The sequence below is a fragment of the Pygocentrus nattereri genome, chromosome 7 (genome assembly GCF_015220715.1).
Source record: "Pygocentrus nattereri isolate fPygNat1 chromosome 7, fPygNat1.pri, whole genome shotgun sequence".
Lineage (NCBI taxonomy): Eukaryota > Metazoa > Chordata > Actinopteri > Characiformes > Serrasalmidae > Pygocentrus > Pygocentrus nattereri.
Window position 1 is genome coordinate 23,828,025 of NC_051217.1, and position 17,755 is coordinate 23,845,779.

Consider the following 17,755-nt stretch of genomic DNA (forward strand, 5'->3'; position numbering starts at 1 on the left):
AAATCAATATCTTAAACTGAAATTGAATCAGTCTGATGCAATTTCTGTTCACCGTGGTCGTTCACAGCCACAGTGACTGAAACCATAAAACCGTCAAATTGAATCTGACAACTATGATGTAATGTAGGGCGAGTTTTCTGTGTGCAGAATTATTCTTCACATTAAAACACAAAGCATGTGGAGGTTTGATATGATTTTTGATTGTGATCTTAAGATTTAATATGTTAAGTAGCAAAATAACTCCTCAATATTTGTAAACTATAAAATTTATAAGCGACTTTAGTAGAAAAACACCCAGAGAGTGGGTGTGTCTGTAGAATAAGCCCCGCCCCATAGCGCCACACTTCACCCTACACCTGGTAGCTGTCTACCTTTACATGCAGACCTGATAATCCAATAATAATCCAACTAGTAGATCAATTGGAATAGAATACATTCATGTATACGCCTCCATTCGGAATACAATTTCTGTCTGATTAATTGAGGTGGGTAATCCTGTAAATAATCCGTTAAATAGGAGAATAATAACCACTTAAATGCCTGTATCCGATTACATTCCCTATCGGAACGTTCTGCATGTGCGTCACGTCATAGTGAGAGTTTATACCATTCAACACGGCGGAGCAGAATCTGAGACACTTATGTGTCTCAGAACATGACGTCTTCCTCTCGGCCTTCTTTAATAAGGACATGTGAAGAACATTTTCCTGAGTCTGACGTCATTTTAAGCAGTTAAAAACACAAGCACCGCTCACTGCTGCTCATCTCACTTTGACTGGACTCACGTGATGCTTGTTGTCATGGTAACGTCTACACTAAGCGGTTCTCTGCACATGCACGTAATCTTGGATCAGATTACTTGTAATGAGCATGTAAATGGAGATTTTCCATCAGATTGTTGAGTAGAGTGAGAATAAACACTTCAGTCTTAATCTGTAATCTGTATGTGTTTAACCAGATTGACAAAAATCTTTGCATGTAAACGTAGAGGTAAAAAAAGACCTAGTGCTGCTGAAACTCACCTCAGGCAGGTGTAGTAGGCGCCCGCCACGCTGACTACCAAACTATTCATTAACTTCTAGTAACTTAATAAACAACTTTTATTAGTGCTTTTTAGATATAGATTGATATGCATTGTGATGCATTTCCCACAGTCTGAAGCAGGACCGTGTGCATGTGGTGGGGGGGGGGTTTACTGCGCAGGCAGGACTGCAGCAACTCAGTCTAACGGGCAGAAAGAGATCAATGCAATTATCCTCTCAGTGGGCGCCTTAGGGGAGGAGAAGAGGATGTTACTCTCGTCCCTCGTTCACTGTCTTTCACTCTCTCATCTGGTGCTGCTGAGCCCATCCCCCCGTTCATCAAGGCCTCAGTGAGAGCCTCCCACCGTAAAGAGAAAGAGAAACGTCATTTCTGTCTGTCTCTCTCTCAGCTGCCTCCCTAGAGACGGAGAGAGCGAAGGAGGCTTATGTTGCCCTAAACTAACAGATCACCAGGGGCTCATACATTATGCCTTCCGGACTGGGCAACACACACATGTGCGTGGGTTTGTTTTTATGCCTGGTTAGGACGTTGGGTCATGCACATGTATGAAAAAATAAATGAATAAATATTCATGTATGTGTAATAACATGTACTATATGTCATATGCATGTTTAAGTATCTGTATGTAATGTATTAGATATATATGCCTAATCCTAATCCACAAAACAAAAACAAAGTCAGGAGTGTTTTGTTGGTTCTGTAGGTCAGAACTGTCTTTCTTTGGTTCTACTGCATAGTCAGGAGTGTTTTGTTGGCTCTGTAGATCAGAACAGTTTTCTCTGGTTCTGCTACAAAGTTAGGAGTATTCTGTTGGTTCTGTAGGTCAGAACTGTTTTCCTCTGGTTCTACTACAAGGTCAGGAGTATTCTGTTGGTTCTGTAGGTCAGAACTGTTTTCCTCTGGTTCTTCTACAAAGTCAGGAGTGTTTTGTTGGTTCTGTAGGTCAAAACCGTTTTCTCTGGTTCTACTACAAAGTCAGCAATGTTTTATTGGTTCTGTATGTCGGAACTGTTTTCTCTGGTTCTGCTACAAAGTCAGGAGCGTTTTGTTGCTTCTGCAGTTTGTTTTTTCTGTTTCTGCTGGACTTCTCTTGTGCCAAGAAGGGTTCTGAAACCCTTTGTGGTGCTATATAGAACCTGTTGTAAAAGCTTCTATAAAGAACCATATGAAACACATCCTCCAGTAATCTGAAGAACCATTTCACCATGCAAAGGAACCATTTAAGCATAAAATGCTTCTCCGCATATCTCGTGGTTCTATATAGGACCATTCTGTTTACTAAAGAGCCCTCGGAGAACCATCTTTTTTGCGAGTGCAGGAGTTTTTCATTGGCTCTGTAGGTTTGACCTGTTTTTTTGTCCAGGTCATGACACTTTATGTCCTGAAATGTGCAAAAACAAGCTTTGGTAACACACTCACAGCTGAAGTCACACACGGCAGGGTGTCTCATAGATTATGCCGGTGTGTTTGAGACCCGCCCCCTCCTTCAGCCATCTGTCCACTGGGCTCAGGCCGACGGCACTAATGCACGTGAGATGAATATAGATTTTATTTTGATGACTCAAAGCTTCGCTTTGCTCGTTAAGTTTTATAGGACCGTGTTTTTAGTGTGTGTTTTTGAGCTGGTGGGTATTAGTGCGCTGTAGTCCTGCATGCAGGTGAAGATCTGGGCGCATGGTGAGATTTTGACCATCATTAAGTGGATCATCATTAAGTGGAGTCTGTCCTTCTGAGGACTCCTGACCGGACATTTGCACCTGCTGCCTGATAGGATGTGATTAGGGGTGTAAATCTCTGACCTTTAAACAATTTAATTCTGTTATGATTCTTTAAGAAGTGATTCAGAGAAGAAGAATTCAAGAATTATGTTTAAAAACTACAGTAAAATAAATAAATGATCCTGAAGGAGCTACTTGCCCATCAGACAGTTATAGATACAGTGTTTGTTTAGTGTGTGTGTTTTCTGTGTGTGTATGTGTGTTCAGTGTGTGTGTTCATTGTGTGTGTGTGTATGTGTGTGTGTGTGTGTTTCAGTGTGTGCTGTGTGTGTGCATGTTCAGTTTGTGTGTGTGTGTGCATGTTCAGTCTGTGTGTGTTCAGTGTGTGTTTCTGTGTGTTCAGTGTGTGTTTCTGTGTTTGTGTGTGTGTGTGTGTGTGTGTGGTTCCGCTGACTCACACAGTCCTGCTGATAATGTGGCTCAAACTGAACAATAATCATTTGTTTTTTTCATTACTGTCATCTGTTCATCTCTGGGGGCCAGAAAACAGATCAGTCTCTTCACCATTGACCTCTCTCTTACTCTTTCTTCCCCATCCCCCTCTTATTCTCTTTTCTCTATACACACATCTATCTTTCTTTCTTTCTTTCTTTCTTTCTTTCTTTCTTTCTTTCTTTCTTTCTTTCTTTCTTTCTTTCTTTCTTTCTTTCTTTCTTTCTTTCTTTCTTTCTTTCTTTCTTTCTTTCTTTCTTTCTTTCCCTTCCTCTATTTCTCATTTTTTTCTCTCCTTTTTGCCACCCCCCCTCTCTCTCTGGCATTTTCTGCCTATCTGTCTCATCCTTCTGTTTACCCCTTTTTGCCTGCATCGCTTTTCCCCCCAATTCTACTCCTCTTTCCCCAACCCCCCCTCCACCACTCATCCATTCCCACTCTTTATCAATCCATTTTTTATCATGTCACCCTCTTTTATTTCTCTCCCTCATAGCTGGCTTCCTCCTCCTCCTTTTCTGCGTCTTTTCATGTCATCCTTTCATCCTCTCGTCTTACATCCCTGATCCCTCTCGCTTTGTGGCTGCTGCATGCCAGGCATTGTCTTAGGCCCAAGACGCCCACCCTCTCTCTCTGTCTCTCTCTCTGTCTCTCTCTCTGTCTCTCTCTCTATCTCTCTGTATTTATATGTAAATTGGCAGTGCCTGTTTTGGTGCCATCTGCTGTAGTTGAGTTTTGGGCATGGTGTCCACAGTAGCACTCCTGGGACAGGAAACGGTCTCTGACCCCATCCACCCCCCCTCCCCCCCATCCACACCCCCCACATACATCAATGCTGTGTCTACCAAAAAGGCAGACATAAACCCCCTGTCCCTTCTCAGAGACCCTCTGTAGCTGTAATTGATGAGTGATGAGTGGTCCGGGGGGGGCTGTGCTGAGTGAGGGGGCAGGGGTTTTGAATGTTTAGCTCATCGTCTGGATGTCGTTGTGTTTATTTCAGAAGCAGGAGGTTCGCTCTGCAGACTAAAGTGTGGAAGTAAGCCGTGAAATCATTTAGTCAACAACCACTGTATTCTGTTGCTGTGCAGTGCTTTTACTCTCATCACCAATCTTATTGCAACCAAGACAACCTAGTCAGCTGTTGGAGGACCGAGACCTGATTAAACTAGTGGACTGAATGAAACCGTGCAGCCACACTGGCCATTGGTGAAGAAACTGCTGTAGCGTATTCTGTATGAAAAGCTTCATCCCTCTTTCTTAATAACAATTGTTTATCCTCAGCAATTCTGTCTAGTGTTTGGTCTTGGGGTGTCATGTTTATGGGGATTAGTTTTTAAACATGTGTATTATATTAGTATGTAGTGTGTTCCGGCCATGTGAGCTAATTGGTTGAGAGGCGTCCTAACTGTGCTGTTATTTCACCATAACATCACTGGTTTCTCACAAACACAATCACTCTGCTGAGACGCCATTGCTAAGCAACGACTTTGATGGCTGTAAGAGCCGCTCAAGCCATTTGAATGTTTTTGCTTCTTACTTTGCCACAAACAGAAAACTGACACTGTTAAGATCACATTTGACTGACAGCCGATTTGGTCAGACTCTGAAGATGAGACGACCCAAACTGTCGTCACCACTGAGCAGCTTTTTAGTCAGAAGCTGAGACAGAAGAAAAAGCTAAACAACCTGGAATCAGCCAGAAATGAACCCAATACCATTCGCCAAACTAAACAGGCTGTAAGAAGCTTTACAGACTGACTGGAACAAAACAACTGGAAAAAAACTGACCAAACTGAGCTGAACCTGATATTGGTCAGTTTTAGCAGACTGTGCAGCGAGTGGACGGAGCTCGTTACTCTGATGTAGCAACAAGCTGCTCGTTACGGAACTATAATTTGGAGGAAGGAACTGAACATTAAAACATATTAAACGCTGCGTTCACGGCCCTTACTGTATTTATTTACAGTAACTGTTATATTAAAGCAGTAGAACACTCGAAGTTGTGGTGTTGTTTTGCGATAACACACTACCTCACATGCTCTATTGCTTAAAGAAACTACTTCAAACGCACAACTTTAATAGAAGAATAAGAGTCTAAGAAGTTATATTATGTAATATACAAATACTGTCGCCGAGTGTGTTTACATTTACTCAGTAATCCCATTGTAATCGGATTTCTGCAGTTATCCTATTATTCAAATGGTCATGGATATAGTCAGACTCGAAATCAGGTCTAAATTCGATAAAGAGGCTGGACTTTAGCTCAGTAGTCAGATTTCTCAGTGCTGTGAACTCTCACTTTGATTTCTTTCAGATTTCTCAGTCTGAGCATGTGCAGAACAGACTACTGTACGGAAATAAGCGAGCGGCATCATCGCAAGATGCAGTAAAACACTTGGAGCGATGCTGAAACCAAATACACGCTTGATGAAATGAAGGATTTAAATATTTTTCATCTTCTAGATGATATACATGTTCATATTTTCAGGTAAATTGGGTCGATGTTATTTTTAAAAAAGCCATGTAGTTTGAGTTTTATGTTATGTTTACGTCACGTCGTCTTCTGTGTGTTTATCGGCTGGTTGCAAAGCAGAAATAGGATTTCTGTCTGACTCATGTAAACCCAGAATTTCATATTATCTTATTAGAATATTAATTATGTGTTAATTATTAAGTACATACAATGCACTCATTGTCGTGACAAAAACCAGAATGCTAACTTTACAGTAGAACTTTAAATGGAAGTTAAAGGAACGCCCCAAACATTTTTTTGACATTTTAACAAATTATTATACACTGTTAGAAATAAATGTAAATTTTTCATTGATCAAGGTGTAAACAGTGTAAATGTTCCCTCAAATGTACAGCAGTGGATTTCATTTGTGAAGTTTTTCCAGGTGAAAAGTTTGTATTTGTACCTTTTCATAACCAAATGTTTTAAAACAGAACAGTAGAATAAAAGCCTGGAGGAGAGGCGGGGTGTGGAGTCAGTACAGCTTAGAACAGATCATTTCAGTGGATTATAGTTCAGTTATGTTCCCTGACTAAAGGTACTGAGATGGAGCCTTGAGGGAAGCACCCCAGTGACGAGAGGGGCACTGCACCAGAGACAGTTTAGTAGAGTGTAAAGGGCATCTGTCATTTAAAAATTTTGTTAAGGAACAAAAAAGGTAGTAAATCTGACAAATGAATTTGTTTTGGGCCTATTTTGCCTCACAGCATCCTGCAAGTACACTTGTATGCAAAAATATGGGCACTCCTGGTCAAATTTTGTTTGTTGATTTCCTAAGTGAAAAGAAGTTACCACATGAGGACATGTTTTTACTGTACAACAGGGGTGCACAACTCCGGTCCTGGAAGGCTGGTGTCCAGCACAGTTTGGAGGTTTCCCTTCTCAAACACACATACTTAACCTGCCAATTAACAGATACGTGTAATCAGGTGTGTTTGAGCAGGTAAATCACCAAATCTGTGCTGGACACAGGCCCTCCAGGACTGGACTTGAGCACCCCTGTTGTACAATCAATATCTGTTTATTTTTCATAAAATTGCCAGAAAATGGGCAGATTTGCAAAAAATCTGTGGACCAAAAATTCAACAAAACGTCATTTGACAGGGGGCATTCAGACTTTTGCATACAATTGTATTTTGGGTGGGAAAAGTGTGTTTTAGCTTATATCAAACTCTAATCTGAAAACTTTCATTAAAAAATCCCAGGCATCAGGAAGCACGTCATAACCATTTCATGTAGTAACTTTCTGTGAGGGAGCTTTAAGAGTTCCTATCACCACCACTGTGAACAGTTCTGACTCTGCAAGTTTCTCTAGAACAGAGTAATCCACACCAAACCCCTCTGAACGACTCTCTTTACGTCTCAACTGTTTAATTATGCATATTTTTGTTAAATATCTGTGGAATTTCCCTTAAAATTTTTGTAAGATCAGATGTGGAAATCAAGGATTGCATTTACATGCACGCTGAGTGCAATTATTATGATTTTTTTCAATTATAGGAGTATTCATGTAAGCAACATACTATGAGGTCAGACTTCAGGAATGCATATAAGCACTTTTAAATCATTTTTAGCATATTTTAATCATATTGTGATAATACTAAAGTTGTGGTGATTTTAGTTCATCCCTCTTGTAATGAGTGTTTTGGAGTATAATGGAGAGTCTCAAAGTGTCTGACCTTATTTTGTAGTTCAATGAGTGCAGTGTACTTTACCAACATTTAACATATGCTGTTTTTGGGGAAACAAAGAACAAGGCAGCCTTTTCTCAGTGCTGTTGTAAAAATAGACACACCAAACAAATTTCCTCTTGCATTAGTGCCTTTGAGAGCAGGCCTGGGGTCTCCTGAGACTAGTTAAGAGGTCTGCACACCCAGAACAGGCAGATAAAATAAAATAATAAAATATACATTTGAAGTCCACCCCCCACCCCCTCCCCCACTCCCATGTCTGATCCATTAACATGTACATAATAGTGCAAGATGCTCTGTCTGTAGCCCCACCCCCTCCGGCTGCTGCTGCTGCAGCTTTATTACTCTTTCAATATTATTCTCACTCACTTCAACACACATTCCTTCTTTCTTCAGCTCTCCGCTCGCCTCTCCTCTTCTCTTACTCCCCTTGTCCTCCTTTTTGTTGTTAAGTGCACTTTGGTCCCCTCCTAAATCCTAATGACCAGAGATGGATAGACGTGTACCGGACAGACTCATGCATTTGTTTTTGTATCTTACCAGGATTTGGAGTCATATATACTGTATGTCCTATGTACAATGATCAGGTGTAACATTATGAGCACCTCCTTGTTTCTACGCTCACTGTCCATTTTATCAGCTCCGCTTACTGTATAGGAGCACTTTGAAGTTCTACTTTGAAGTTCCCCCATGGACCCTCACAGAGCAGGTACTATTTGGTGGTAGGTCATTTTCACTGCAGTAACACTGACATGGTGGTGGTGGGTTAGTGTGTGTTGCATTGGTGAGAGTGGATCAGGCACAGCAGTGCTGCTGGAGTTTTTAAACACTGTGTCCACTCACTGTCCACTCTATTAGACACTCCTACCTTGTCAGTCCACCTTGTAGATGTAAAGTCAGATACTACAGCTCATCTGCTTCTGCACAGTTTGTGTTGGTCATCCTCTAGTGCTTTGTCAGTGGTCGCAGGACGCTGCCCACAGGACACTGTTGGCTGGATATTTTTGGTTGGTGGACTATTCTCAATCCAGCAGTGACACTGCTGTGTCAGATCCACTCAGACCAGCACAACACACACTAACACACCACCACCATGTCAGTGTTACTGCAGTGCTGAGAATGATCCACCACCCAAATAGTACCTGCTCTGTGAGGGTCCATGGGGGTCCTGACCACTGAAGAACAGGGTAACAAAGTATCAGAGAAACAGATGGACTACAGTCTGTAACTGTAGAACTACAAAGTGTGGATATAATATTTATTAAGCTACATTTTTGTAAGATAATGAAATTGGATTCGTTTTCTCTGTGTGCTGTCATTGTATTATGGCCAGTCACAATCACTATGTGACCCTTTTAGCAACCATTGCTGTATAAATTGTTATATTGCCCAGGTTAAAGGCTTTTTGCATCATGAAATTGTTCTTCAGATTGATGTGGAATGGGTTGTATGATGTTCTTTTAGAGAAAAGGTTCTGCCATTATGATGTCAAGCTTGTAGCAACCTTTTTGGTCTTATTAAGAACCCTTTTCTAATAGGATCTGTAAAGAACCATATACAACACATTCTCCGTCAGTCTGAAGAACCATTTCACCATGCAAAGAACCATTTAAGCTTGCAGACAGATCTTTGGACCATTGTCTTTACTGAACCCTTGAAGAATAATCTTTTTAAGAGTGTAGGCAAATACCGTTTTTCTCTAGTCCTAAAAACGTAGGAAAACAAACGCTCCCACACACTTAACACAACTCTTTGTGTTAAGTGTGTGGGAGTTTTTTCTTTCTGCATCACACGCTCTTCTGTTGTGCCCCTTTCAATGCGTCTCTCTCTCTTCTCTACATTAGTTGTCTGCATTACTCCTTTGAACCTGAGAAGGGGGGTAATTGTTGTGTCTGTGGGGTGGGGGGTGGGGGGGGGTGTATGTGTCTGTCGGAGTGTGAGCGCTAAATCTGGATGTTAACCACTGTCTGATCTCCAGGGAAGGATCATAGAGATGCTTCCTTTCTAAAGAGGCCGTGTGATTTTCTTACATTTCTCAATTTTCCCCTACTTTCTTTTTTTAGACTTGAATTTAGAATTGTTCTGCTTTCACATTTATGCATTATGTATTGCGGGAACAGAACAATTTCGCAACACCGACATCCACCGCCCTCCAGCGGCTCTTAAAAGGCTTAAAAGTCCATGTTTGGGGATAATAGCAGAGCTGGTTCATGAGGAGCTTGGCCGCTTCTTATTCCCTTCGTTATATAAAAACAGGCCTGCTGAACAGCGAAGGGTGCCTGCGAGTGAATCCTCAATGAATGGGAGTGAATGGAACCCAATGGCTAAAAACAAAAAGTTAAAATAGTTTCTAATCACTGAACCAGAACTTTCCTTTAATTTTAGAAAGTAAGAGGATGGATTTCACAGAAAAAGAGAAAACTAATCAATATATTTTCCTTTTTTCTACAGTAAATGGGTTTCGGGCAGCAGGAGGTGGGCTTTACTGCTAGTGTGTGATGATTGACGGGCGAGTGGAGCAGCTTAATGGCTGTTTGTGCTCACTGACGTCATGAACCTTCATGAAGCTCCGTTTTAAACTCCTATAACTTGAGTTTAAAAGCTCTTAAAAATATAACACTGAACTCTGTTCAGGATATGATCGCATTCACATTAAAAAATTTAAGCTTTTATAAACTCCATTTTAACCCATTTATTTTTTACTTGCTCAGAAGTGCCTAGCGTCTGAGAAAACCAGAAGACACTGCAGAGCTGGAATTCTCCTCCCTACAACTTCTTTCACAACAGTATATCATACAGAATCAGGAACCATGTGAGTCTTGTAGACATCACTTAAAGGGCCCTTATGATGGAAAAACTGATTTTTTCCATCTTTATCTAAGAGTTTTATGTACGTAAACATTGTTTAAGGTTTAAAACATGCTGTTTACTTCAAGCCATACAGGCCATATATAGAAGCTAAGCTTGAGTTATAGGCACCTCATGTACATTCATGACATCAGTGAATGCGAACAGCCAGTAAGCTGCTTCGCTCGCCAGCCAATCAGCACTCAGTTGCAGTCATGCCAGCCAATCGGCGCTCAGTAGCAGTAATGCTACTGTCCTGCTGCCCAAAACCCGTTAGCTGAAGAGAAAAGGACGTTTTCTTTGCTTTTTTGTAAAATCCATCCTCCGACTTTCTAAAATTAGTTTAGGCAGTTCTGGGCGAGTGATGAGAAATTATTTTAACTTTTCGTTTATAGCCGTTTGGCACCCCCCATTCATTGAGGAGTCGCTCCTCAGCACCCTCTGCTGTTCGCATTCCTGTTTTTGATATAATGGGGGAAACAAGAAGAGGCCAGCGTCCTCATAAATTGGTTCTGCCTGGACTGCCATTTGATTGGCTGCCCTGTGTTATGCCACAATCAGAGCGCAGCGAAAGAGAAAAAGCACACAAGCATTATGAGTGGATCTCAGGGGCGAAAACAATGGGTAATGTTGGATATGAGGCCTTTAATAGCTTGGCACGGTTCTGGGCAGATGTGAGGATTTAGACCTGCAGTTTGCACAGTGCTAGTTTATAATAGTTTTTGGGGATAAACAGACTTAATAAATACTTCCAGATTTAGCTGTTCTGGTGATTTAGACTCCATTTCTTGTGCTCACATTTCATGTTTAATCCACTGTCTTGATCTGGTGACTCAGCAAAATTAACAAGCCAGCCAGACTTGCTAGTTCGCTAAGCCGTGTATTTAAATTTTAAAGCTCTCTCTCTCTCTCTCTCTCTCTCTCTCTCTCTTACTCTCTCTGGTTCTCTTGCTCTCCCCCCCTCTCGCTGGTGTTCGTTCTCTTTCTCTCTCTCTCTTTCTCTGGTCCCTCTCTCTCTCTGGTTCTCTCTCTCTCTCTCTCTCTCTCTCTCTCTCTCTCTCTCTCTGGTTCTCTCTTACTCTCTCTGGTTCTCTTGCTCTCCCCCTCTCTCGCTGGTGTTCGTTCTCTTTCTCTCTCTCTCTCTCTTTCTCTGGTCCCTCTCTCTCTCTGGTTCTCTCTTTCTCTCTCTTGTTCTCTCTCTCTCTCTCTCTCTCTCTCTCTCTCTCTCTCTCTGGTTCTCTCTTACTCTCTCTGGTTCTCTTGCTCTCCCCGTCTCTCGCTGGTATTCGTTCTCTTTCTCTCTCTCTTTTTCTCTGGTCCCTTTCTCTCTCTCGTTCTTTCTCTCTCTCGTTCTCTCTCTCTCTCTCTCTCTCTCTCTCTCTCTCTCTCTCTCTCTCTCTCTCTCTCTCTGGTTCTCTCTTACTCTCTCTGGTTCTCTTGCTCTCCCCCTCTCTCGCTGGTGTTCGTTCTCTTTCTCTCTCTCTTTCTCTGGTCCCTCTCTCTCTCTCTCTCTCTCTCTCTCTCTCTCTCTCTCTCTCTCTCTCTCTGTTGAAGTGCAGTAGGGAATGTCAGCGAGTGTGTCTGGTGTAGCTGATGTGATGCTGTTGCTAAACTCACCGCTGACTGATCTTCCAGGAAGCGAGCGGAGACGACAGCAGCGCTCGAGGCCAACATATGTCCTGCATTATTACACACATTATATAAATTACAGTACGTTACACTGTAGCGTCTGTACCGCCTGATCCTGAGGAGCTACCAGTGATGAAGAACAACGTAAATAAACGGGACGGTATTGTGGCTGTTTGAGCCGCAGCTCCGAGCCGTGCAGTGTGTCTGTTATGACTGCAGCTTTTTCTTTTCCAGTCTTGTGTTTGTGGGACTGTGACTCATTCAGGGGAAAGATGTCCCACGCAGAGAGAAGAGGAGTCATCCCCGCGTGGTCAGTTTAACGACATCCTGGAGGAGCTCTCCTCTTCACTTTTCTGATGAGTAAGAGTCCATTCATTCAGCCGTTCTGTTTCTGAGGGTCTGAGTTCCTGAGGTCAGCTCCTCACTACTGGGCTTTACTTACATTCAGGGCTTCATATGACTTCAAAGAGGGGGGTTAATTATTTATTACCCCCCCCTAATTCTTCAGTGATACGAAGCTGAATCAAATATTGACCAGATTCTTGTTCTAATTTTCTTGTTCCACCTTAAATAAAGCAGGAGTTACATTCTGGTACTTCAGGTGTCAGAACTGCTGGAGGGGGAACAGGAAATTTAGCCAACAAGCTACAGAGACATCAGCACTGCTAGTGATATTATTATGCATGTTATGAAGAAAATGATCAAAATACACTGAAAAGACATTACACTAAGGTAATACAGTGTTTATCGTACCTTTTTAACGTAACCTTTGTTTCTTTGGTTGGTTGTGCAGCCAACTTGACGGATTTTCTTTTTTTCCCCCCGTAACTCTGTTTGGAGTCTCTGAAACACCTCAGTTTGTAGCCCTAACACTTCGCCCCACCCCTCTACCTCAACAAAAATTGGGACAGCCCACCCCCTAGACGTTAACGTGCAAAAACGGAGGGGTTTGGCTAAGTGGTCGGGGCATGGGTTGAAATGGGACTTGGCCTTAATCTGGCTAAACCAGTATTTGTGCAATTAATGCTTTTATATTTTTGAATATTCAACATAGTGTTATTACACTAATGTTTCCAAAACATCAGTAAGGTTAAACTTGCACTGTCAGTAAACTGTAACAGTTACAGTCAACATCAGGACGGCACGGTGGCCGCCTCATAGCCAGGAGGGCCTGGGTTCGAGTCCCCGGCCAGGTGGCCAGGGCCCTTTCTGTGTGGAGTTTGCATGTTCTCGCCGTGCCTGCGTGGGTTTCTTCCCGCAGTCCAAAGACATGCAGTCAGGCCAATTGCTAAATTGCCCCTAAGTGTGAGTGAATGTGTCTGTCTGTGCCTGTGATGGACTGCAGACCTGTCAAGGGTGTATCCTGTCCCTTCTACCTGATGACTACTAGGATATGCTCCAGCACCGCCCCCCGCGACCCAGAAGGAGAAGTGGCTTAGAAGATGTGTGTGTGTGTCATTATCAGTGCTTTCACTATATTAAAGGAGAATTCAACTGATTTTCCAAAATTTCAGTGGTTGAGATGTAAACAGTCATTCTGAGTGGTTTGCTGTGAAATGGATGATTTTAGAGACTGATGTATTTATATTGGTGCTTATAGAAACCAGTCACCTTGACTACAGCACAAATTTAGCCACTAAAATGATCCTAACATGCTGCTGTTGTTCTACAGCTTTATATTTTTGCAGCTAATTCAAATGAAATGCGTTTAATATTCAGAATGTTTCATATTTGAAAAGTGGTGATCAAATCGCAAGGCAGATAACTTATGAAGAAATGACTATATATATATATATATATATATATATATATATATAATCACAGGATATATAGCTCCCATTTAGTGAGGACATATTAAATGGAACATCCTAAACTACTTTTTGTGTCAGGCTAATAGTATTTCAATCAGAGCTGTAAAAGTTAATATTGGATAAAATAACAGTAATTATTAATATGACAAGTGATTCCAAACTCTTGCACTTTAGTATTGATAGTATTCTGATAACGTCACCATTGCGCTGCCACTGTTTTGGTTGGCAGCTTCGAGTTCACTCAGCAGTGCTGTGGCTGTTTGTAATGAAATAAAGCCATAACCAATCCAGCAAAGGTAGTAAAGCACATGTTTAAAACCCTTTTAAGTTTTCAAGCATGTTAACCAGTGTGTTTGAGTGTACTGACTTGATTTTATTTGATTTGTTGTTGTAATGACGACAAATTAAAGCTATAGTCTAAACGGGTGAGATTTGAAAATGCATACTAGCACACTAAATAGTATGCAAAAATAGCATATACCATTAGAAGTGCACTCAGTGTAGTGAGTAAAGTAAAGAAGTGTTTGGTTTGGGACGCAGCATCAGATCAGCCACATGTTCAAACACTCCAAAGGCTGATTGTAGCTTTTCTGTGCTGCTCAGTCACAGTTAAACATCTACAAGCACAGTTTTCAGGCGTTTGTTGATTAAGTATCAAGTATCATGTATTTAAGTAGATTAATGCATTTATTGATGTTAACCAATGTTCACTTTGTATTCACCAACTTAAAAAATTTCGTTCTACCTTTAAGGCGCCTCAGTGTAATTGCAGCTCCATTTAAGGTGGAACAGACTTGAGCTTAATATACACTATATTGCCAAAAGTATTCGCTCGTCTGGCTTCACATGCATATGAACTTGAGTGGCGTTCCATTCTTAATCCATAGGGTTTAATATGATGTCGACCCACCATTTGCTTCAACTTTTATGGGAAGGCTTTCCACAAGGGTTAGGAGTGTTTATGGGAATTTTTGACCGTTCTTCCAGAAGCACATTTGTGAGGTCAGACACTGATGTTCGACGAGAAGGCCTGGCTCACAGTCTCCACTCTAATTCATCCCAAAGGTGTTCTATCGGCTTTAGCTCAGGACTCTGACCCCGTTTTTTTTACGTGGCCGACCACTTTGTGGCTGAGTTGCTGTCGTTCCCAATCACTTCCACTTTGTTATAATCCCAATGACAGTTAACTGTGGAATATTTAGTAGTGACGAAATTTCACGACTGGACTTGTGGCACAGGTGGCGTCTGATCACGTTACCATGCTGGAATTCACTGAGCTCCTGAGAGCGACCCATTCTTTCACTAATGTCTGTAGAAGCAGTCTGCAGGCCTAGGGGCTTGGTTTTATACACCTGTGGCCATGGAAGTGATTGGACCACCTGAATTCAATGACTTGGATGGGTAACTAAATACTTTTGGCAACGTTTTAGTTTTAAGTGCTTGGGCAGTTTTGGTAGCCCTAGTTGTTATGAAATTTCATGCACTGAATTTTCTGAATTCTGAAGATATGCAGGTTATACGGGTCCAGTTCACCAACCCAGCTACTTTTTATTAGAGCGTTTTCTGGAGACACATCTTTCGTGGTCATTCTGGTGGACTTTCTTTTTTTATCCACCTGTATCTGCAGTAAAGGTGATGAGACGCGTTCTATGAGAGCACAGACAATGTCAAAGAATAGAAAGAGTGTCATGAATATGAAGTGAGTATGAAGTGAAAAATATCTTGTAAAGTGTGTGTGTGTGTGTTCAACAGTGTGTATGTGAGGGTGATGCTGAGAGATGTCTGATGGAGACGGTGTCAGCACTCCAAACACGTCTGTCTGTCATCACCTGAGAGAAGGATGGAAGTGAGACTGATGCTGGGTGTCACAGGCTGTGCTCGGCTCAGAAGCAGAGCTGGGTAATAAAATTATGGTTGTTATCAAAATCACAGTTTTTAAAGTCACTGTGTGGATTTGAGGTGCTAGAATAATATAATTATCCTTTTTGTTCCTCAGTCTGCTTTTGGCAACAAAGACTTCAACTTTTATTTAACCCTAGAGTTACACTGCTGGTATAAATCAAGTTTAATGTGACCTCACTGAGCTGCACTACAACCCCCAGCATGCACTGTTGCTAGGGCTGAAAGATCGATTTATATGGAAATCACAGTTCAAGAGCTGCAGTTTTTTTTTTATTAAAGCCTAAACTCTTAAAGATCATCATCGTGGTTTTTACAAAAGACGGTTCTTTAGTAAAACAGTGGTTCTATGTAGAACCATAAACACTAAAAGACCCCTATTTTACTTAAATGGTTCTTTGCACGCTGAAATAGTTCCTTAGAATGATGGAAAACGTGTTGCATGGTTCTGTTTAGCAAAAATGGTTCTGCTATTGTGATGATGTCAAGCTTGTAACAACAGAACAACCTTTTGGTGCTTTATAGAACCCTGTTCAAAAGGTGCTGGAGTGTCAGGGTCCAGAATACTATTAAGACTTAGGAAGTGTATACAGTAATATTTGATTGTCATTATTAATAAATATGAGGAAAAGTTTTATTGTGATGTCTTGATTTCTGGCCATGTCACCCAGCACTGTTCAGGAGTCGGGATGGAGTGTGTTAGAAGGAATTGCTGAGGTTTTTCTCTCTTTGTTACTGTGTGATGTGAATCTACCTGTTCTCTGCTGTCTGTAGTCACCTCCCACTTGCGTGCTGGAGCTCATATGTGCCCCGTGTGACTGGAGAGTGTGTTTGCTATCAGATACCTTCAATAACATGTTTCTTTTCAGCGCACATCTAAACAGAAGGAGGATTAGATTTCAGCCACACCGAACAGAGTCCCAGGAGAACGCAGGCTTTACTGCAGAAAAACACTGGCTTCAGTGTGTTCCTGAGAGACGCAGAGCAACCATGCAGCAAGATGGGGAGAGAGAGTGAGCGAGCGAGTGAGAGCGAGAGAGAGAGAGAGAGAGAGTGAGGAGGGTTCATTGAGTTCTGTGTGTCTGGAGGCAGATAAGAAGCTACAGCTTTACATCTAGGGATGCTTCAATTTCACCCTCTCTCTCCTGATACTGATGACAGTACCTGCATTCAGGACATCAGCCGATTCTGAGTACCTGTCTGATTTCAGTTCCCCTCAGTTGTGGCCTGGAGGTTAGGTCACAGTCTTGTGCCCGGAAGGTCGCCGGTTCGATCCCCTCAGCCGACAGTCCATGACTGAAGTGCCCTTGAGTAAGATATACATAATCCCCAATTGCTCCCTGGGCACCGTGGATAGAGCTGCCTACCGCTCTGGGCAAGTGTGCTCACTGGCCCCTAGTATGTGTGTTTACTTGTGTGCATGTATTTGGGTGTTTCACTGGACTAATTCTTCTGTGTGCAGACACAGTTGGCTGATGGTTATGAATTCAAATCAAGTTCAATTTATTCTAATTTAATATCTATGTAGACTGAATCAGAATGTTTGTCCACATAAAGGCTGGCTGTACTGCTGGGTGGATCACTTACATCCACTCAGCGTGGAATCTACAGTAAATGAAAACATAACAGACAAAACAGTGTCTGTGTTTACAGGCAAAGATTTTTGCCAATCTGATTGAACACATTCCGATTACAGATTAAGACTGAGGTGTTTCTCACTGTACTCAACAGTCTGATGAAAATCTGTTTACATGCTCACCACAAGTAATGCGTTTCAAAATTACACATGTGTATAGAACCGCTTAGTGTAGACGTTACTATGACATCCAGCATCACGTGAGGTCCAGTCAGAGTGAGATGAGCAGCAGTGAGCAGTGCTTGTGTTTTTAACTGCTTTAAAATTACATCAAATTCAGGAAAACGTCCTTCACATGTCATTATTAAAGAAGGCCGAGAGGAAGACATCGTGTTCTGAGACACATAAGCTGATCGTCCGTCCCACCGCCGTCTTTTAAAGATCAGAGCATGAACTTTGTCTCCTCTGCAGACCAGTTTCTGCTCTGCCGTGTTGAACGGTATAAACTCTCACTATGACGCAACGCACATGCAGAACGG

General features: G+C 41.9%; 1 protein-coding gene across 6 annotated transcripts in view; it reads left to right on the plus strand.

The window, feature by feature from the left end:
* Positions 1 to 17,755, plus strand: part of pak1 (p21 protein (Cdc42/Rac)-activated kinase 1) — a 100,778-nt gene that overhangs the window by 32,368 nt on the left and 50,655 nt on the right. The window contains exon 3 of one of the 6 annotated variants that reach the window (XM_037540092.1): positions 12,165 to 12,290. The exons of the other annotated variants lie outside the window; for them this stretch is intronic. The gene's annotated coding sequence lies outside the window, so the exon portion shown is untranslated. The remainder of the gene's footprint in view (positions 1 to 12,164; positions 12,291 to 17,755) is intronic. 6 annotated transcript variants of the gene reach the window in all.